The sequence below is a fragment of the Lithobates pipiens genome, unplaced genomic scaffold (genome assembly GCF_037356315.1).
Source record: "Lithobates pipiens isolate NorthernLeopardFrog02 unplaced genomic scaffold, aLitPip1_a1.2 Scaffold_16, whole genome shotgun sequence".
Lineage (NCBI taxonomy): Eukaryota > Metazoa > Chordata > Amphibia > Anura > Ranidae > Lithobates > Lithobates pipiens.
The window spans coordinates 341422845-341443723 of record NW_027507748.1 but is presented as its reverse complement, the minus strand read 5'-3'; the positions used below and the strand labels follow the sequence as shown (position 1 = coordinate 341443723).

Genomic DNA, 20879 nt, shown 5'->3' with positions numbered 1-20879 from the left:
TATCAGTCACTGGTATCCTCCTTTTTCTGGATCCACTGGCTGATATTGGACGTATTGTCCATGGTTATTTTGTATTTTTTGGTCATTAAGATTTTTTTTTCTTATGACCCCATTGCCTTCAGATTAATGAGAAAGAGATCCGGCCTTTTTTCCGGCCTCTCATTGATCCACTTTTTTTCTCTGGGTCTTTTCTCTTTTCAGATTTTTTCAATGATGCTAGAAAATTTAGTTACATCATTTTGTTCTTTTTACACTCGTTTAAATATTCAGTGTGCTATAGTCGATCAGACGGTTACTCGTAAAATACTAACACATGGATTTGGTCATTATTTCTGTTACTATGTATGCATTCTGCTTATGGTCTCTCCACGATACGTAATCCCCCTCTATCCTGTCTATGCTATCCTAATCAAAGTGTTGATATTTTACCAATGGCTTTAAAAATTTTATCACATAATGTTCAAGGCTTTAACCTACCACAAAAACGCAAAAAAGCCTTTTATCAATATAAAAGCCTGGGAGCTGATATCCTCCTGCTCCAAGAGACCCATTTTTCAACCGATAACCACCCACAATACTTTGATAAATCATTTAAACAATTTTTTGTATCCTCTTATTCTTCCAAGTCTCGTGGAGTGGCCATATTCATTAGAAACTCTCTATTTTTTGACCCCGAACATATTTATAGAGACCCTGGTAGCAGATTTATAATTCTACAAGGCAAACTGCAAGGCCGTACCACAACAATTGCCTCTGTCTACGCCCCAAATGTAGCGCAAGCAACTTTTTTTCAACAATTTTTTACCATTCTTGATAGGTACATATCTCCCCATATGATAGTAGGTGGCGACTTTAATCTAACAGCACACCCCACCCTTGACAGAAGCAGTGTTACCCCTTCCTCCAAGGCCTTCCCTAAATCACTCTCACACAGTTTAAACACACATCAACTTTTAGACGCATGGCGAGCACACAATATCGGCTGTAAATCATACACTTTCTATTCTCACCCACATGATAGCTCAGCCCGCATAGACTACATCTTCTGTACTCCTTTAGTACTTGCGAATTCCACCAATGCTGACATACATGTCTGCCCATGGTCAGACCATCAAATTGTGGCTTTCAGCATCTCTAGGTTAGGTCTTAAGCCCACCACTTACACCTGGAGACTGAATGACTCCCTGCTAACTGACCCGTCAACCATGGAGAATCTTACAACACATCTCCATAACTACTTTAATGAGAATCAGCTACCAGACACCCAACCTGGTTCTCTTTGGACTGCCCACAAAGCAGTGATGCGTGGTCATCTCATCAACATAGCCTCCAAGAAGAATAAGGCTAGGTTGTTGGAACTCAAATCACTTACTAAAACACTTGATAAACTTTACAATTGTTACAACCAATCACCCACCCCCGACTTATTACAGCAAATAAATAGCAAAAAACAAACCTTAGACCTTTTATTATCTGACAAAACAGAAAAATCCCTACGTTGGGCTAAACCTAAGTTCCTCCTTTACAGTAACACTGCTTCTACAATGTTCGCTCGCAAACTCAATCAAACGGTTAAACCGACTCACAATTACAAACTCCGTAACTCCACAGGCTCCTTGGTTACACACCCTGAAGATATACTTAGAATCTTTGTAGATTATTATGAAAAACTTTATGCTGCTCCCTCTCCTACTAAGGATCCTTCCTCCCAATCTTGGTTCTCCAACCTCTCACTGCCATCTTTGTCACCTCAACAAATAGAGTCATTGAATGCCCCATGCACAGAGCTAGAGATCTTGACGCTTATCAAATCACTTAAAACTTCTACTGCGCCAGGCCCCGACGGATACTCAGCCTCTTACTACAAAAAATTTGCACACATCCTATCACCCAAACTGACCTCTCTATATAACCATGTATTAAAGGGTAATGACTTCCCTACAGAAATGTTATTAGCCAACATGTCCCTTATCCCCAAACCCCACAAAGACCATACTCTCCCCCAAAATTTTCGCCCAATATCAGTGATTAACAACGATTTGAAGATTTTCGGTAAGTTGTTAGCCAACAGGTTGGCTGCTGTTATATCTTCTCTCATCTCACCTGACCAAACCGGATTTATTTCAGGCAGACAAATTACCGACAATATTCGCTTGGTCACCAACATAATCCAGGATGCCAATCTTAACTCGAACCAAACACTCCTGCTTAGTCTTGACGTTCACAAGGCATTTGACAGCGTCAGCTGGTCCTACTTAGACCACCTATTACCCAAATTCGGTATCTCTGGCGAATTCTTACACGGCTTCCACGCCTTATATAGGGAACCCCAAACTAGAATCAAATTACCAGGTAATAACTCCCAATTTTTCCCACTGCAGAGAGGCACAAGGCAGGGATGCCCTTTATCCCCCCTCCTCTTTGCCCTAGCAATAGAGCCCCTAGCCCGTGCCATTAAAGATAACACTAACATTCAAGGTTATCACAAAGGCCCAGACGAATTCAAAATAAGCCTATATGCTGACGATGTACTTCTTTTTATAACTAACCCCTTAATTGCGCTCCCCAACTTGATTACTTTGTTAGATTCTTTCTTCACTATCTCAGGGTTAGGAGTTAATTTAGCCAAATGCTCAGCTATGCCCATTAACATCCCTAACGACTTAGCCTTATCATTACAACGCCTCTTCCCCTTTGCTTGGTGCACCCAAACGTTTCGCTACCTAGGTATACAACTTACCCCTGATTTTAAGACTTTGTTCCAAGCAAATTATCCCCCGGTAGTTGCAAATATTAGATCGCTTCTACTTACTTGGGATAAGTATCATATCTCATTTCTTGGCAGGGTCACAGCCATTAAGATGGCTATATTGCCAAAATTACTCTTTTTTTTTTAGATCCCTACCTATTTATATCACAAAAATCTACATAGACTCTATTCAAAGAGACATCAACAAATTTATTTGGCACCATAAAAAGCCCAGATTCCACAAATCCTTGCTATACAGACCTCTTCATGTGGGAGGCCTAGGACTTCCAAATTTATGGCTTTACTATTTATCCGCCAGACTAGCCCAATCGGCTCAATGGCATAGCCCTCCAGCCGATATCCCTTGGCTTAAATTTGAAAGCAACTCCATCTTCCCCTTCCTACCCTCAGGATTACTATGGTCTAATTCAATCAAACCCAGTTGTTTCACCTCTCGCAATACAATCATCTATCAATCCATATATTTATGGTCACTCTATAGAAAGAAATTCCATCTAGCCTCCTCTATCTCGCCCTTACTGTCATATCTAGGAGACCCTGAGTTTCCCCAAGCGTTCCATGACTCCTCACAGTTTTTTTTTTGGCGAAAGGCTAACCTAAACACACTCCAGTGCTTTATAACAGGATCTCACTTTAAGTCTTTTCCTCAAATACAAATGCAATACAAACTTCCTTCCTCGCAACTACATAATTACACTTTAATTAAACAATTTTTTCAGTCTAGAGGCCCCTTAGACTCACGCCTACAAAGTACCTGCTTTGAACGTATTTGCTCTCATTCCCCTAGAGATAGAGGTATAATTTCTATCTTATATCGCTCACTTATGGAGACCACAATAGATGATAAAACCAAACCAATGCTCAAATGGGAAACAGATATGGGCTTATCATTTAGTCCATCTGATTGGCAGAAAATGCTGTCCAATATGTTCAAAAGTACAAGATCTTACTCGATACGTGAGACCGCTGTCAAATTACATATGAGATGGTACATGACCCCTGCAAAAATCCATTCGATTTACCCTGCAGTTTCCCCACTTTGCTTCCGTGGATGCAACGAAACAGGCACACTATCACATATCTTTTGGAGCTGTAGCCGCCTTTCCCCAATATGGCAGAAAGCCTCGGCCGTGGTCTCCTCCATAGTAGGCCGTCCTATTACCTTTACGATGCAAACCTGCCTATGTTTTTCTTCCATCCCTAATATACCAAAACACTGTAGAAAGCTTATTTACACACTCTTTATAGCGATCCATTGGTTATTGCTTTTAACTGGCGTTCTCCATCTCTTCCTTGGGCACAAGTCATGACAAGAATGGAAACTATTAAGTTATCTGAACGCATCCACCATATTTTATTCGACACTATGCAGTTATTTGATGATAAATGGAAACATTGGAACACATCATTACTATAAATGCCTTGTACGTTTTCCAAACTTCCACCCCTCAGTTTTTGTCTTGCTTTTTACCCTTTCAGACCAATTTCTGTACCTACTAACCTTTTATATCCCATCCTGTATATGTAAACTTTATCTCACTCTGTATGCCAAATCCGTTCTGACGCTACTGTTGTACTCATTTTTACATTCATTGAATAAAAACTCTTTGTAAACAAAAAAAGATGTGGCATTACTTGCTTCAGGATTAATAAATTTGTGCAGGAAAGAAGTTGTGCAGGAGGAGAAGTTCTGGGACCATCACTTTTACACAGTCAAGAGTGATGTCCTCATCCTTTACATGGTAATGGATGGGGAATTCTTGGAAGGAATAGTCTGCGGAGTTAAGTAGAGAAGGAGCAACAGTCTGCATAGTGATCCAGGAGCAGAATCATAACAGTCATAAATGCACATCAGCTCTTCAGGCTCTAACCATATGCTAGAGATTGTAATCTTTAAAATATGATGGCAATTCATTGATTCTATGGGCATCCCTTATACCCTTTTCCCCAGCCAAAAAAGTTTTACCCCCCCCCCCCCCCCAATAAAACAACAAAAAGGGTAGGTGATGTATGAAGTCTGGCAGCCGGGTGAATTGGTGTATTGTTTGTTACTAGTTGCCAATTACACCGCTACAAGAGCAATTGGCAATCAAGGACAGAGCATTGTCATACCAGAACAGGAAATGTCTGAACAAGGACCTGTCAGGGTCACCAAGTATTGTGATATAAGCTACAGATTTAAAAGTATGAAAAAATTAGTTTTAAATTATTATGTTAAAGATTAGAGTTTGTATCTACTTTACAAGTGTGTTTAATGAGTAAATAACAACATATACAACTGTATAAAATTTTATTTTTATATCTGTGAAGAGTTCAACTATGAATTAGTTATTCTGCCTGGCAATTGCATAAAAACAAACCCATTTTAATAAATATCCAATTGTTAGTAGCTGTGGCGCCCCAGGTTTCTTTGTCCTTATTGTGAAGCTATTTCCGTCAGTTCTCCTGGAGCTGAGGATGGGGCTCCAGATCAGCACGTGCATTAAATGTACGTCCTGTTCACATCCTCACTGTGCACTGCAGGAGACATTACTGCATCACAAAGTGCTTGTATTCTTTCCTGATGGTTCCAAAAAGAAACAACATCTCACTGCTCACAAATAACTGATTCGTTTAGTGAGAGACAAAAACCAAGTGCAGGAACCTTTTAACAACAACCGGGCAACCACCATCTTACATGCTCTAATTTGATAAAAGTTGAAATGTAATTGGCTGCTTGGCAGCATTACAGCACCTTGTTAGGCTAGCCATACAGATGCTGATAACCGGCAAAGAAAATTGTTTTAGACATAGTCTACTAGTGAGCAACTGATCTACAGATCATGCCCATTTGTCTTTATCCATTGTTGCCTGCTTGGATGTCAGATAAACTGAATGTTGAACTTGTTCTCTCTATTATCTAGAACAGGGCACCGTGTCCAACTGGCGGCCTTCATTTGTGGCCCACAAGATTTCAGATACAGCTGATGCAGAGGGGCAGCAGGTTGCTGGGTGCTAGAACGCTCCCTGCATTTCAGCACCTCCTGACACTTAAATGATGTTAGCCCTACCTGTCAGGTAAAGTGATCTTCTGCAAAAGAAGGAGAGATGGTGGTATTCCAGCATGTAAAATCTGTATCTTTATTAATGTAGCGGTACCCCTGTGAGGGCTGCTGATTGACTCTATACCGCACTGGCTACCCCGACTCTGCAGATCCTCTCTTACCTCTGACACCTTGGGTTCCATTCTGTAATAGGATGTTATCAATGAGAAACTCAAACAATGTCCCTAAACCACTCAGAAAGTTTACTAGAGTGAATATTAAACACAATGAGCAATATGATTAAACACAAACAATAAATGACAGTTGATAACAGTCAGTATAGATATGAAAACTGTGAATTTAATAATCACCATAGGGAGTATATGTAGACAGGTGTACAAAGGGACAAGTGTTCAATATGCTCCAAAACCTATATTAAACACCTTCCCACTGAGGCCTCACCAAATTGCAATATAATGTTACTTACATTCAATAATACAATGCAATATTTAACCTGTACTCAAGGGCTCCCCCTAGGTTGTAATTCAATGTTCAAACTACAAAACAGAACCGTGATGCTTTGCAAAAGATGATAAAAGTTCCTTGATTCCAGATATCTTCAGCTAGCCTGTAGTTTAAACTGCAGTATTTGTAATCCAACAGGGCAAAACAGAGAAAGCAAACTGTAGAATAAATGGTACGTTGATAACTGTGTAACTGAAGAAGTATGGCACTTGTAACTTGCTCCTTAAGTGTGAGTGTAATACAGTACTTACCTTACAGCACAGGGAATAACAAACCCCAGAGTTCAGCTATATGTTGCCTGTGAATAAGTAGAATCCCTTCTGTGGAACTACAAGTCTCACCAGCAGTCTGTAAATAACTCCCTCAGCAAACAGTGTACTTTACTGAAATGGGCAGGTGCCCTCTCACCACAATAGACTCAGAGGCTGTGAGGCTCCGTCCGGACTCCCCTCCTGATGTCTCAGTTTGATAAAAAAGATGGCGCTGTCACGTTGTACCACTCCTCCAGATGGCTGAGATGCAGTAAATCTTCCAGATGTCCTAGCACTGCACACCTATCCACTTGCTAAGCTGGCAGGGCTGTACTCTGAAGTTCCTCAGAGGCTGGCGATCCTGCTCCACGCTGTATAGGCCGCAGTCTCCTGGTCATACACACAGACCTCCTGCTGGCAGGTGTTGAATGGCATCCAGAGAGCCTGAAAGATGGCTACGCTGTTCCTTTTATTACTGCTACCAGCATGCAGTGCTGCGTGCTTTGCATTGTCTGTATTGTAGTTCAGGGCTGATCCAGCTAACAGAGTCACTTCCTCCTCCAAACTACATCTGCCACAATGCTTTGCAGCGCTGCTTCTCAGGAATTAAAAAAAAAAGTCCTAACGGCATTAAAAGGACACTAGAGGGAGCCAAACTTATTTGTAACCATAACAACTGTAATGTCTTATATTAGCAAACCCTTGGCTACATTAAGAATCCATTAAAAGCAAAGGCATGACATGGACATGCACATGCAACCCATGGAAAGTCAGCAAACATGTTTCACACTCCTGTGCTTAATCATTGCTGATTACACCAGGGTCCAGCACTCACATAACTTCGAAGCTGCAGGTGGGATCAATCAAAAGAAAATGATCACAGCCTCACGATTCCACAGCCCAACGAGACCACCCACTGCTCCATATAGTACATCAAATATAACACATTCAAATGGAAAAAAAGACAACATATACAGTTAGGTACATATATATATTTGGACACAGGCACAATATTCATACTTTTGGCTCTGTATGCTACCAGAATATAATTAAAACGAAACAATCCAAATGAATTTGAAGTGCAGACTTTCAGCTTTAATTCAAGGGGTTGAACATAAATATCAAGTACAAATGTTAGGAACTGCAACCATTTTTGTTTTTTTTATAATCTTTATTTAAAGTTTTCAAATGTAAAAAACTTATAAAAAATGAAAAATAATAATAAAACCCTGAAAAATAGTCATCATTTACATACAGTTAAATGGTAACAAGAACCATGAGCCATATCAGTGTTGTAGGAACGGCAACCATTTTTATACACGTTCCCCCCTTTTTCAGGGGCTTAAATGTAATTTAACAAATGAATATAATCATAAATGAATGTTAATTTTTCATATTTTGTTGAGAATCATTTACTGGCAATGACTAACTGAAGTCTGGAATCCATGGACATTACCAAAGACTGGGTCTCCTCCTTGCTGATGCTTTGCCATGCTCTAACTGCAACTGTCTTCAGTTGTTCTTTGTTTGTGGGTCTTTCTGCCTTTAGTTGTGCCTTCAGCAAGTGAAATACATGCTCAATTGGGTTGAGATCAGGTGATTGACCCAGCCATTGCAGGATATTCCAAGTTTTTCCTTCAAAAGCACCTGGGTTGCTTTTGCAGTGTTTTGGATCATTGTCCATTTGTACTAGGAAGTGCCGTCCAATCAACTTTTCTGCATTTGGCTGAATCTGGGTTGACAGTATATCTCTAAACACTGCAGAATTCATTTGACTGCTTCTGTCTTCTATCACATCATCAATAAACACCAATGACCCAGTGCCACTGGAAGCCATGCATGCCAATGCCATCACACTGCCTCCACCATGTTTTACAGATGATGCTGCGTGCTTTGGATCATGAGCTATTCCAAGCCTTCTCCACACTTTTTTCTTCTCGTCATTCTGGTACAGATTAATCTTAGTTTCATCCATACAAAGAATGCTTTTCCAGAACTGGTCTGGCTTTTTAGATGCTTTTTGGCAAAGTCTAATCTGGCTTTTCTATTCTTCACACTTACTTCTCTTGATTTTAGACTTTGACTATGATACACCCATCTCCTGGAGAGTGTCCTGGATATTGTGAATGGGTTTTTCTTTACCATAGAGAGGATCCTGCGATCATCCACCACTGTTGTCTTCCATGGACATCCAGGCCTTTTTATGTTGCTGAGCTCATCAGTGCGTTCTTTGATGGATTTGTTTAGTTTTTGAAGTCTTACAATGGTCTGTTTCACTTGCATGGGCAGCTCCTTTGAACACATGATGTAAGTTCACAGCAATAGGTTCCAAATGCAAATACCACACTTAGAATCAACTCCAGACCTTTTACCTGCTTAATTGATAAAGACACACCTGGCCATGAAACAGCTTTTGGTTCAAATGTCCAATTACTTTTGGTCCCTTTAAAAAAAGGGGGGGTGGCTATTCTTAAGAGCTGTAATTCCTAAACCCTTCCCCTGATTTAGATGTATCAAATTAAACCTGAGAGTGTGCACTTTCAGCCCATATCCAATATATAACTATAGCTTGAATAGGTTTTGGTAAATACTTGAAAAATCTAAAATTGTGCTTGTGTGCAAATATATATGGACCTAACTGTATATTACATTGTGAGCAAAAAACAAAAATGAAAAACATTTAACACCACCTAAGATCGGGAATAAAGTGATCTCCTGCTATGGATATGTCAGATCCAATATGCAGGCTCCTCCATGTCAATGCTGACAATAATACAACGGTTCTGACGTGTCTGGAGGCAGGCTGCCCACATTTAGATACTGGGGCTCCAACAATACTCCTTTTAAAAATGCTATGGTCATACATTAAAAGGATGTTGGGGATACGGGGCTATCTGTCCGAAAGCCCCTTGTGGCAAAACCTGAACTTTAAAGAACTATACAAACTTAGAGACTTTGGGAACTGGGAAAGGGCAGGCATAAGATACATTGCAAAAATATATAATGGGACTATCCTTAAATCGTTCATGGAGCTACAAACAGAATTTAACATACCACGTACTAATTTCTACAAGTAATTGCAGTTGCACCATGCACTACAGAAACAGTCAAGACAAACAGATCTTAGATTGATAGACCACCCACTAATACAAGGGGTCCTAATGGAAGGTGAAAAGAAGGGTATGATCTCTAGATGTTATAATATGCTCCTTAACACAATTCAAGATCCAGCCAAACTACCTTGTAGACGCAAATGGGAGGAGGATGTGGGTGCCATGGATGGGTAGACCTGGAATCTTTGCCTCGCCTCTGCTCCCCTGGTCTCAGCATCTGCCTCTCAAAAACTTTCCCATCTTTATTTGTTACATGGGGCATACAGAACTCCACCACATCTCCACAAATGGAGATTACATGACACACCCCTATGTCAAAAATGTCAGAGGGACAATGGTGACCTTTTGCACATGCTCAGGAAGTGCCCCAAACTCTTCCGCTATTGGAAGGAAGTCCTTGACACAATTTCTCAGGTTTACACTTTTACCATTCCATGGAGCCCTACGATATGCCTACTGGGTGCCCTGGACGATGAGATGTTATCCCCACCCGCACACACATCGATTCTTCGCCTGTTGTATGTTGCTCGCAAACTAATTGCACAACTTTGGATTACTCCCAGGGTTCCCACTAGGCACCAATGGGTTGAGCAAGTCAATAAAATGTTAATCAGAGAGAAACTGACATACCAGCACTGAAATGTACCCCACAACAATGTGGCAGGCCTATTTGGAGGCTCCTGGGATAGTTCAATTAGTTAAAGATAGACTTTTATAGGGCTAACGTCTAGAAAATGCTGCTTTAAATGGTTGGAAAGCGAACTGGCACAACTCCAAAGTGTGATAGCAGCTATAACTTTGGTGGGTTGGATAGAATGTTGGGGAATGGCTTGCTTCCAAGGACCTGGGGGCATGCAGAACCTGTAGTTCTGTCACATATTTGGACTGTATGATGCAAAGTTTGACTAAGTAACGTGTCAATGACGGCTTTATATTATACTATGTAATATCCTGTATGATGTGTATTTGACTCAATAAACATGCAAAATAACTTTTTCTGATAAAAAAAAAAAGTGATCTCCTGCTCAACATGCATAAAGTAGTTCCAGATTAATTTAGGAGGGAAGAAGCAGCATGGGAGCATGTGCTCAAGTAAGTTACCACTGAACAGTGAACACCAATAAAGGGGAGATTTATCATTATCACCACTGACACCAACCTAGTTGGACATTTATTACTGCCACTGAAACCAAAGAAGGGGGATTTAAAGAGTATGTAAACCCAACATTTCATATTCCTGATATGGGATTGCTGTACCATGTACTTGTATGGAAAAATATCCTGATGCCCTTGTATTGCTTCCTTTGTGTGAAATCCCTGGTGTTCTTGCTAGTCCCCTCGCTTTCCTATTAAAAGCTGACCACACTAAGCAGGAGAGCACACTGTGGATAGTTTACTAGCTATGCTAGGAACTCAGGGTGCTCTCCTCCAATGATCAAACTTGTCCCGACAAGCCCCTGCTGCACAACAATTAATTGGGAAGCTCAGTGTGTTTCTCCTCCCCTCAACTTTTATGTAGCTGAGAACAAAGGAAATGTGATCACTTATAAAAAAAAGAGAAAAAAGGTATTGATTTTTTTTTTTGTTTCTATACAAAAATGTTTTGTTTTTTTCATTTCTATTTTAAACTGAATGTTTTACAAGATGATCGCTGATGTTAGCACTACCTGTCAGGTAAAGTGATCTCCTGCCCAACATGTATAAGGTAGTTTCAGATTGTCTCTAAAATCACTAAAGGGCCATCCATAATATTGAGTGAGTAAAATGCAATAGATAGCTGTCAGAAACTACAGATAAGCAACAAGAGATAGCCAGAGACCACAGGCATGCAACAAGAGATGGTCAAGGGGACTGCAGACATGCTTATAGGAGATGGTCAGGGACTGGGGACCTGATATTAGTTGTTTGAGACTGGGGATATGTTTCAGGAGATAGTCATAGGCTAGATCAGTCTTTGTAAACAACTTTACACCAGGGGAACCTGTGAAATCATTTTCAGGTGCTCGGGAACCCCTGCTAAGATTACTCCATTATGGATCATAAGGAAAACGCTCCTTAGGGTCCATGGCTTAAAAAACGCTGCTTCTATGAGTTTTGCCTGCAGAAACAGCTCAATGTTACAGCTTTTAGAGGCACAAAAAAAACCCTTCTGGTTTGCTTTATTGAGAGGAATTTTCTGGCAGAAAAAAATGCTAAATGCTCCTAAACTCTTCTAAACTTCTGTACAAAAGCTCTCTATGTAAGCACTTTTTTTATGCCAAAAGAACTGCCATTTTTTCAAGCCCAGTGTACATGGACCCTTACACTGGTGGTCAGTAGAAGGAATGACTCTTTATAATGCTGGTTAGAATGCCACCCCTACAGACAGCTGAAAAATATCAAAAGGAGTAAAACTTGCGCTTGGTAAAGAAATAATTGATATGAGAAAAATCAATTAAGATAATAGCAGCTGAGCACAAAAAACCAGATACTAGGTCCAACTAACAGAAATGTGAAAAGCAGTGCAGCGCTTAATGTGTAACACGTGACTAAATATAGTGAAACAATAAATCAGGAAAAAACTTTCAAAGATGATGTTTCCAAAAAGTAAAACATCAATGATAAACAATACACATGTGAATATTGTGCAATAAACAAAAAATGGGTTATTAAAGCTGAAAAATATCATTGGTGTTCTAATGGTTCTGCCAAGTGGCAATGGGCCTGGAACTATGAAGGCGCTATCAGATTGAAGGTGAACGGGTTACTGTTAAACCGCTGTATGGTCTTGGCGAGCATTCTGCAGATCAGTTTCAGAGACTTGGCAACCTTCTTATAGCCTTGGCCATCTTTATGTAGAGCAACAATTCTTTTTTTTCAGATCCTCAGAGAGTTCTTTGCCAGGAGGAGCCATGTTGAACAGTGACCAGTATGAGAGAGTGAGATCGATAACACCAAATTTAACACCTTTGCTCCCCATTCACACCTGAGACCTTGTAACACTAACGAGTCACATGACACCGGGGGGAGGGGGGTTTGCTAATTATGCCCAATTTGGACATTTTCACTTAGGGGTTTACTCTCTTTTGTTTCCAGATATTTAGACATTAATGGTTGTGTGTTGAGTTATTTTGAGGGGACAGCAAATTTACACTGTTATACAAGCTGTACACTCACTACTTTACATTGTAGCAAAGTGTCATTTCTTCAGTGTTGTCACATGAAAAGATATAATAAAATATTTACAAAAATGTGAGGGGTGTACTCACTTTTATGAGATACTGTATATAGCCAACTTAACTCTGTACACTGTTTTTAAATAACGAAACTGAAAAGACAATCCATAAAAATCTGAAATGGGAAGTCCTCTCTCTACCCCCCCCATAGCATCACAAAACCTGTACATGAATAAAGATGTTACACAATACAATATTTTTTTGGCTCCAGTCAAAGTAAATCTGTCAAACTCCTGGATGAACCTGGGAAAAAGATAAAAATAAATTTGGTGATAAGAAAAATGATCGGTTCCGACTATTCACCCCAATAGTCAGAGAAAGAGTCTACTTGTTTAAATACAGCTGAGTATTACACTGAATAACAGGATACAACGCACCTAAACTATAGGACAAAGAGGAGGAAAAAATGCCTGTGTGCCAGAACTCCGGGAGCTATATATTTTATGCAAGTTCTCTTGCAAGTCATACAAACATTAAATGCGCAGTATATTCCTAAATGATTAAACATAGAACTATTATTGGTTAAAATGTACCTATACTTATTTGAATTAAAGAAGAAAAAAAGAAGCTGCATATTAAATTGTATATATAGTTAAACTATTTATTTTATTTTTGGATAGACTGGGAATAGATAAAATGATTTCTCCTAACTTTGATGTCTTGGTTACAATAGTTTTACTAGACAGAAAGGAAGGGATTTTTTTTTTTTTTTTTAAAGTAAAGCAGGGGAAGACTAGAATTCCCATTTACTGCTGTCTATATCCCTGTTGCAGATTTTCTTGTATGGTGTCAACATGACAGTGACGCTCTAATCCTTCTGCAAAATAAAGTCAAAATGTTAAAATGGACTTATAGTCTAAAGATGTCTAGCATACACAGAATGTTAATTTTTGTAAAATCTGTGCTATGTGCCCAAATGAAAAAGCCTATGAAAATTTTAACTTTTCAAAATATTAAGATCTAAACATTTCTTTTAGTCTGCAGCTAGTCACTCGTGCTTGTGATATCTGCCCTACTGTGCCCTCAGTGAATGTAATGATTAGCAAGCCTAGCACATGGTAGCTGCCCACAAAACCGAATTAAAATATTGAAAAAAAGAAAGCTCTAGAATTCTGAAAAGAGCTGGTTGTGATTGACAGCCCGCCCTCTACCTCCCAATAATAAAGGAAACAATATGGTGGAGTGATCAGAGCGAGATATTTGATGCTTGGCACACACCTATGATGCAGTTGTAATAACTATTGTAGCTATGTTAAAGAGAAACTTCATTATTACAAAGAAAATTCTATAATTTATTTTACATTATAGGCCGTATACTGTGTCTCCAATAATTCCAATTGCTAAAACACTAACAGGCCTATTTACTCACTTATAGGGACATGTCCCTGAGGATCACATCCCTTGTTTTTCCAAAAGCAGTCTCCAATCCTAGTGATATTGCTATGGTGACAACAGGTTGGCAAAGCACACAATAATAATGATACTCCAGGGACATGAAAAGATGCTCAGTTGGAATTGGAAGGCACGCTAAACCTTGTTTGTAACCTAAAAACACAAGTAGAGTGACGAGTGTGACAGAGAACAAAGTGTTCTCCTTGTTGATGCCCCATGATTTTAAAGGTATAGTAATTAACCTTCTTAAAGTGGACCTATCCTTGAAATTCACTCTTAACGTAAGTTAGTAGGGCACATCACCATAACAAAATTATGTTACTGTTATGAGTTTTTGCTATGAAAGCTTCTAGGTTTTTGGCCTAGCCTTGGCAAATATTTAATGGTCTCTTTGGCTTCCAGGAGCAGAATGGCTGATTTCTGCCAGATAACAAAAAGCCTATAGTTTTTAGAAAGTTCCTGTCTGGGAGATGCACTCAGATAAAAGTATCAGCAATAACCACTGTAGATATATATATATATATATATATATAAAGATATATATATATATATATATATATATATATATATATATATATAATGTATTATAACAATATGGGGTTGATTTATTGAGACTGGAGAGTGCAAAATCTGGTGCAGCTCTGCATAGAAACCAGCTTCCGGGTTTTGTTTTCAAAGCTTAATTGGACAATATGTAGTTAGAAGCTGATTGGCTACTATGCACATCTGCACCCGATTTTTTTACTCTCCAGTTTTAGTAAATCAAAGCATATGTGTTTTAATACGTTTACTCTTTCTAAAATGTTTACCATTTCATTGCAAAGTAACAGGTTTCCTGAACAGTCCACCATTTTTACTACTGATATCTACCTTCCATTCATTCCCCCACCACCCTACTCAGCCACCAGATTCTCCTCTAATATCTACATGTCATTTCTAAGTTAGACCTCATACAGAGTTAAAGCCTTACCCTTGGCCCAACATGGCATCAACATGGGTACAAAGTGCTTTGGGGGGCAGAGCCAAAGTACCTTCTCCAATGTTGAGGGCATGTGGCCTGGTATGGTTCAATTGCTTGTCCCCTCCCTTTCCTGATCAGGCTGCATGCTTGGATAAGTGTCTGGTATGGATTTTGGGGGGCCCCACACCTTTTTATAAAAATTTTTGGCATGGTACCCCATGCCGTTTTTCTTCACGCGGGTAACTCTTTTTTTTTTTACATTCATTAATAACATATGTGGGGGCAGACATATTTGCTCATTACATACTTAGGCTTTGCCTCCTGGTTTTCACTACTACACAATGGTTGTGCTTTACTGCATCTTCTCTCAATGTCCAGGAGTATGCAGAACCACTGAACATAATGTCCGTCTTATAGTGGATGATATCTCATAAGCTGCTAAGCAGGAAAGTTCTATTTAATACAAAAACAAAAAATATGAAAGAGTAGTTACAAAAACTTGGGGAACGCTGCAGTAATAGCACAAACTATGTGCACTCGGAAATATTACTCCTTTAATAAAATTGTTAAGAACGGGCAAAAGAAGACCAGCACTCCCACTCTTTTAAACTTTAGCATAATAAAATCCACATTTATCTATATAGCCAAATTGGCTTTCTTTCTGTCCCAGTATTATAACTACTCCAGATCCCGTTACTCTGTCCATGCAGCACATTACAATCCTACACTGCCATCTTCTTTTTTACATCATCAGTGACTGGCTTTTTTTTTTTCTTGCTTCTTGTACCGCATACACACGGTCTGACTTTCCGACGGAAAATGTTGGATGTGAGCTTGTTGTCGGAAAGTCCAACCATGTGTATGCTCCATCGGACATTTGCTGTCGGACTTTCCGCCAACAAATGTTTGCTAGCAGGTTCTCAAATTTTCCGCCAACTAAACTTTGTTGTCAGAAAGTCTGATCGTGTGCACACAAGTCCGTCACACAAAAGTTCATGCGTGTTCGGAATCAAGCAGAAGAGCCTCACTGGCTATTGAACTTAATTTTTCTCGGCTCTTTGTACGTCTTGTACGTCACCGCGTTCCCATGTTCGTAATTGTTGGCCAACATTTGTGAGACCGTGTGTATGCAAGACAAGTTTGAGCCAACAACCTTTGAACAAAAAAATGTTGGCGGAAAGTCCAATCGTGTGTACGGGGTATAGGAGTTTACTTACCAATGATGTCCCTACAAGCTCTCGTCCATGTGCCTTAAGAGATTTTGCATGGTGGCCAGTGGTCAGATATGCAGGCCTGAAATCTGGAAAGATTTTAGTATCTAGAGCTCTGCAGCCTTCTTGGATGTGTGATATGTATCAAAGAACGTTGGAGGTGGAGAAGGGCTATGTCATATTGCTTAGACAATAAAGAAGATCTTTATGAAAATTACAGTGGTATATAACAAACAAAAGAAAATTAATTCATAAGCGTTTATGTAAGGAGTGACGAGGAGGAAAGAAAAGGGTGTAAGTCCAAAATATGGTCTACAATAACTGTCAGCATTTAGTGATATACAGGCAGTCCCCGGGTTACAAACAAGATAGAAACTGTAGGTTTGTTCTTAAGCTGAATCTGTTTGTAAGTCGGAACAGGTCAATTTTTTAAGTGTAGCTCCAGCCAAAAAATCTATTTTTAAGCTTTTTTGGATAGCATAGGGAAGGGTTATCACCCCTGTAAAATTTGTTTTGCTGTCTGTGCCCCTGTACAGAAGATTTCACCTCACTTTCTGTCCCAATGACAATTGGATTTTGAAAATGTTGGGTTGTTGTAGAAACAAGGACCAAGGACTGGTGATAAAGCATCAGTGGAGACACCTTTTTCCCCATAATTCTTACAGGAGAGAATTTCCCTTCCTAGGGGTAGATTTCTTCTCACTTCCTGTTGTCTCCCTCCATTTGAAAGTAGGAGTCGTTTGTAAGTCGGATGTTTGTAAGTAGGGGACCGCCTGTACTGGGCTGGAGCAAAAGCATCATGGGCCTGGTGCTGAGCATTTTGGTGGGCCTTTTTATGGAAATAAATAAAATGAAAATACACACGATTTTTTGTTAAAACAAATTAAATAGGGGGAAAGGAGTGAGAGAGGGGGGAGGGGTTGAAAGAGAGAGGTGAGAGAGAAGGTGTGACAGAGAGAGAGATAGGGGTAAGAGAGAGAGAGAGGGGGGTGAGAGAAATATTAATGCACCGCAATTTAAATATCAATGCCATCCCTGATTTATATATCAATCATGCGTACACTGCACAGAGCAGGGCTGGGCAGGGCAGCATTAGTGACTCACTGGGTTGGGCCTATCTTAAGTTAGGGGCCTGGAGCTGGCTGCAGCTCCAATAGCTCCTATGTTAATCTGGCCCTGGTGATATAATCTATTATATCTAACTTTTTTAATTGAAAGTTTTATTAGACATGTCTTAGCCCACGTACACACGGTCGGAGATTTTGCCAACCAAATCCGTCGGATTTTGCCCGTCGGATTTAGTCCAACGGATTGTGTCCGAAACTGTTGCATACACACGGTCGGGCCAAGTTGGTGAAAAATCCGATCTTTCAGAACGTGATAACGTAATTTCGTTACGATGGGACTACATTTCAGGCTAGTAGCCAATAGCTTTTATGTAGGAATTTGATCTGAGCATGCGTGGCACTTGGTCCGATCAAAATGCTCTACACATGATCAGATTAGGTCCGTCCGGCCCAGTTGGTCAGAAAATATTTCCAACATGTTGGAAATTTGGATCGGACGGAGATTCGGACGGAATCAGTCCGATGCATACCACACACAGTCGGATTATCTGACGATGCGGTCCGATAAGACTCATTCCGACAGATTCTCCGACCGTGTGTACAAGGGCTTACAGCAGCCTTTTCTTCATACTTAATTAAATCATTAATTGAATAATTATATGCATGGCAGCCAATGGCTACTTATATGCCAGAATGCACAGAATGTTTTAAAAATAAACAGCTGATTGAAACAGTAAAAATGGAACTCTAGGCAAAAATAAAAAACACAAAAAGGAACTGATCAGTTCATATGCTGAAAAGAAGCATGTCGATAGGAGGAGAAAGCAAAGTGACAGAGAGATGAGTCCATCGCTGTGCTGCTTCTCATTTTACTATGCAGTCAAAGGCTGGGGTGAGTCCAAGACAACCAAGGCTAGGTGGAAGTGGGTTGAATGGTGTTGATCATTGGACTGTAGGTGCTGTATTGAAAATCTCTTGATTGAAGGTAAAAATTGTAGCAAAAACTATATTTTTATTTTGTTTTTTAATGGTCATTTTAATTTTGTTCATTTTGGCAGGAAGTCCGCTCTGAGACACCTACAGACATGAAAATATTTATGGTCATATTTGGGATGGTTTACAGTATATAGCTATACACCTTCGGTGTCCCATGGCTGGGCCAGCTTGCTAAAAGAATTGATTAAGTTGGATGAATTTTTCTGGTCCATCACTACTGGGTTACACCAGAAATAACCTAGAACCCTCACATTTGTCAAATGATTTTTCTCAAGTACACTCGCTCTCTGCCTGTACTGTCCATGCACAGCCGACTAATTGTCTAATGTTTGAAAGCACCTTTAATGTGAATTAAATTAATGAATTGGAGTTTAGAAAATGTATTCTATTTTTATAAATGTTGTTTAGACAAACATCTTTTATTTTTTGTACCTTCTCTAGGATTAAATTGTAGCCCTAGGTGTATTACAGGTTGTTGTGTCTGCTAGTAGACAGGTACATATTTATAGGCTTATAACTTATTAATATACTGACACCTGCTGAAAACATCTTTAAAGTTTACTGGTTATGCTGTTGATACCATGTGGCTTTTTTTTTTTTTTTTTTTTTTTATATATTTTTGCTTATTTACGCCTTTATTTTTGTAGTAAAATGTGAATGGTTTATGATGTAAGTAGCCTATGACTCTTAACAGTATGTTACTATAAACATGCATGGATAGAAATTTGACAGCTGAGACAGTTGACTTGTATTTTTAAGGTGTGAGCTCCAGAGCTGGCATCTTGAGTCCGCTTGTACTACCTGGAACAAACTAGAAAGCAGGCAATCACACAGATCATGTATTACAATGTATCACAACTGGTGCCAGTTACTTAAGCAGGGTACACACTATAAGAAAATTGGGCGAACGTTTGTCTGGTTTTTCTCGATGTTTCACACCAAATTGGAACAGATAAAGAAGATTTGTACGATCATTCTTACGAATATTCTCATACGACAAAGGCTTTTTTTGTTGTTGTTTGTTTCCGATCATGCGCAGTCTTTCTTTTCTGATTTTTCTTGTATGAAAGACGTACAAAAACGGTACACATTAAAAGAAAATCTTTCGTTCTGTTCCCGTACGAGAAAACTTTTGGAGTTTGTCCCTTCAGTAATTTTCGTACACACTATAAATTCTTTGGACAAAAATGTTTGCCCGATTTTCTTATAGTGTGTACGAGCCTTTAGTCTGGCCATACATGGTCGAATTTCTAAAGAATTTTCTTTAGAAATTTAGTGCGTTTTGTGATCCGATGGTGCCACCATTGACTTCAAAATTTGACCAACCAAGCCTTCAATTTCACCTACTGTTGCTACAGAAAAGAATTTTTATGGCTTTGAATCTTCTTTTCTTTCTGGGAATTTTATTTTCTTGCACATGTGCATTCCTTTTTCGATTACATTACTTGCACGATTCTTCCATCATTGATTAGAAAATCATTAGCTTTTCAAAAAATTTCCAACATGCCCGGTAACTCAAGTGCAATGGACGTACGAAAATAGGCTGTTGCTGCAGTCCACTAATGGTGCGAAATTCGAACGAAAATTCTTAGATAGGATTTTCTAAAGAAAATTCGACCCATGTATGGCCTTGCCTTACTTTCACAATTCATTTTTTTTTGCTGATGGAAAGAGACTGCTTACAACAATGTATAGTGAAAAGGGGACTATTGAAGTTTCTCAGTTTCCTAAATGCTTAAAAATTAAAACACAATTTTCTAATCAAATAGTTGTATTTTTTTGGATGATTCAAAGTTTTATTTTTATTTTTTCAAGGGGAGGAACATAGAGGTTCCAAAAGTTCCCTGAAGAACTACCTGCGTCTAATTCAGGCAAGAATTTGTACCAATGTTGTGTTTGTGCCAGTGTAAAATGCAACATTCAAGTAATCATTCAATTCAAGTAGTCCTTACTACTGCCACTTGCAGCATGATATCATTGCTACTCATAGCTTAACCACTTACCACCCAGGCCAATTCTGACATTTTTCTTCTACAATCATCATTTTTTTTGCTAGAAAATTAAATAGAACCCCCAAACATTATATATGTTTTTTTAGCAAAGACCCTAGAGAATACAATGGCGGTTGTTGCAACTTTTTATTTTGCACGGTATTTGCGCAGCAATTTTTCGAAAGCGTTTTTTGGGGGGGAAAGAAACAGTTTTGTGCTTTAAAAGTAAAGTTAGCCAAATTTTTTTGCATATTGTGAAAGATGAAGTTACGCCGAGTACATAAATACCTAACATGTCATGCTTCAAAATTGCACACGCTCGTGGAATGGCACCAAAGTTCGGTACTTAAAAATCCCCATAGGC

General features: G+C 39.3%; 1 protein-coding gene across 2 annotated transcripts in view; it reads right to left on the bottom strand.

Moving 5' to 3' along the window:
• LOC143982799 (uncharacterized) overlaps positions 1–20879 on the bottom strand; it is an 89272-nt gene that overhangs the window by 52806 nt on the left and 15587 nt on the right. The window contains exon 2 of one of the 2 annotated variants that reach the window (XM_077481813.1): positions 12931–12989. The exons of the other annotated variant lie outside the window; for it this stretch is intronic. The gene's annotated coding sequence lies outside the window, so the exon portion shown is untranslated. The remainder of the gene's footprint in view (positions 1–12930; positions 12990–20879) is intronic. 2 annotated transcript variants of the gene reach the window in all.